We start from the raw sequence: 2,984 nt of genomic DNA on the forward strand, positions 1-2,984 counted from the left end.
TGATGGGCTGCCGAGCCTCGCCGCGTCGCCGTGCTTGGTTGCCGGGAAACGACACTGCTGTTACTGGGATCCACTGTCGGTAAGGGTTTCATTTTAATCTACGTTCTTCTGAATTTCTGGAACATTGTTGTCACTATATAGCTTTTACAGTTGTTGTCATCGGAGCCTGGGGCTATTGTCGTCACTTGAGGTAGCTACCGGAGCTTCTGCCCCTCCGTTGCGGCATTTTTCTTTAACTGTGGTAATTTATTCTAGCCTTGGAATTCTTATCGTTATTATTCAGCTATAAAATTTTGAGAAGTTCATGATGTTAATATGCTAGGTTCGAGTTCTGGAAACTGTATGATTAAAATAGAGGTTGTTGCGGTGTTACCCTTCTTCGTTTCTCGTGATTGCTGCCGCGAGTTAAGACTAAAAAGGGATTCAACGCGTTTAATTATGCGGATTGCGAATAATTAAGGTAGGGATTTTCTTAAAATCTATTTTATATTATAGAGTTGTGATAAATAGATATTGATACAAAGAGATTTACTTCTGTGATTATATTTGTCTTATGGATGTGATGGTTTGTTGGACTGAATTATTGGGTGCTTGATTGCGTGAGTGGTGTGTGGTTGTGGATAAAAATCGGTTTGAAATGTCATTTACTTGATTATTAAGAAAGGTAGATTTTCTTGGTTTTAGAGTTTACTTAGTAATATAAATGAAACGATTTTGGAAATAATTTGAGATATGATAATAAATTGATTCTGGGAGCGGTTTGATTGTGAGTTGGTTTGATTTTATGAGTGATTTAATATTTGAGCTGATTCAATTTTAAAAAGAGTTTTATTGTTAGAATTGGTTGATTTGAAAATAATTTGACATTAGAACTGGTTCAATTCTGGAAAATGTTTGAGATTTGGAAATGGTTGAGAAAAGGTTTGAGAAATGTTTGGATGGGACCCGAAAAGAGTGGCAGTGTCCTAGTTTTAGAGAAGATGCTGCCGAAATTTTATAAAATTGAAAATTTTATTTAAAGTAATTAATTAAAAAGATTTATTTTTAAGCATTATACGTTTTAAGATTGATTTGTCTATCAAAGAGAGAATTTTGTTTTGGAATTGAGATTGTAATGAACAAAATGAAAAAGAGGATGATGAGGATTTTCTTTTAAGTATGGCTTTGAAATGAACTTGGAAATGGAATTTGGATTGATGAATGATTATGATGTTGAGAATGTTGAGATGTGAACTTTGAATTATTCACATGGATTATGAATTTGAAATATCTGAGTTACGAGGTTCCCTGGACTAAGTGTCGTGGCTTGCCACCACGTGTACCAAGTTGAAAACTCGATACTCTGTTGACCCTACGACGTAAGTGTGACCGGAAACTATATAAATTCTCGGGAATGTTACCCCCATTGAGCAATATTTGATTATTTGAGAAAAAAGCTATGCATAGACTCTTGGGGATGCACGTCGGGGGACAGTCTAAGGACAATTCAGACTTGTTGGGTTGGCTGGATAACCGACAGATGAGCCTCATCAGCCATAGGACAGGCATGCATCATATGCATTTGTATGCTTTGCTTGGGTTTGAACTTGTTTTGGTTTGCCTAATTGCTAAACTGTTCTTAACTGCTACTTGAACAATTTGCTGTAACTGCTACCTACTTGTGTTTTCCTTGTCTATCTTGTCTGTGTTTGTTCTGGTGCGCTACATTTGAGAATGAATTTGGTGCTGAATTAATGATTGTGTTGTTTGATTGCGTGGTTAGCTTCTGATTGAGATTTTCTTATAACAAAGGAAAGGTTTCGGATTTCTGAAGGATTAAACATTGTTTCTTTAAAAAGGTTTTGAACGATTTCCTATTGATTTTTAAAAGATTCATAAGGCATTGATAATCATTGAGCTTGAAAATAGTTTTCTTATTAAATATCTTCTTATGACAACTTTAAAACTCCGTGGTGAGACCGTGTGGTTAGGTTCTCACCCCCCTACAGCTTTATATTTTCAGGAACCGGATGAAGAAGCATTAAGAAGAGTTATATTGCGTTTGGTTTATATGTTGTTGTATTAATTAGTTTATTTTCTTTCCTCGTCTTTGTTATTACAAATTTGTAAGAGGGATAGGAATTGTATGTTTTATATGTATATATTATTATGAGTTATTAAGTAAAGATTCTTGTATATGAATCTATGTCTGCTTGTATTTTTCTTAAGATAAGGTATTAATTTCCAGTTTTCAAAGAAATCAGCGATACAGTGTCGAGTCACAGGATCCTATTTTAGTATTTAGTATGTAAAGTAGTCGTAATACTTCTTGCTATCAGAATAGCGCAGCCAAAAACGTGACTTCTGATAATGAGGGTGTTACAAACAGATACCTTCATTTTTCATAATTTACTTTTATTTAGTTTTAATTGTATATTCTCAAAAAAAATATCTAATATCTCTAAAATTTAAACATCTAAATTTTGATTACAAGAAACATCTACAATGATATCTTCTTTTTTAATACTTTTTTTATTTATTTTTTATTTACCTTCTCAGAAAAAATATTTAAAACTTCTAAACTTTAAATCTCTAAAATTCAAGTATAAGAAATATTCAAAAGTGATATATTTTTTTATTATAATTAAAAGGGTTTTTATTACGTTCAGATTTTTTATTTATTTTTTTTAAATTTTAGATATTTTTTTTACAACAATTTTAGGTGTTTATTTTTATTCGATTTTATTTTTTTATTTTAGATTTTTTTTATTTGATTTTGGATATTTTTATTGGTTTGTTTATAGCCCAACTAATAGTTGATGTTGTTGGCCTGGACGCTAATTGGTTACCATACATGATTGGTTGGTTTGTAACTAAGTTTAATCAAATATTTGTTTTTTTTAATTAATTTTTATTATGTCATTAAATTATTAGACTAATTTAATTGAACTTGATTATTAAAATTATTTAATCATGTAATATCACCCATTTTGAATAATTGGCTC

The sequence above is a fragment of the Arachis duranensis genome, chromosome 3, assembly GCF_000817695.3.
Source record: "Arachis duranensis cultivar V14167 chromosome 3, aradu.V14167.gnm2.J7QH, whole genome shotgun sequence".
In the NCBI taxonomy this organism is placed as follows: domain Eukaryota; kingdom Viridiplantae; phylum Streptophyta; class Magnoliopsida; order Fabales; family Fabaceae; genus Arachis; species Arachis duranensis.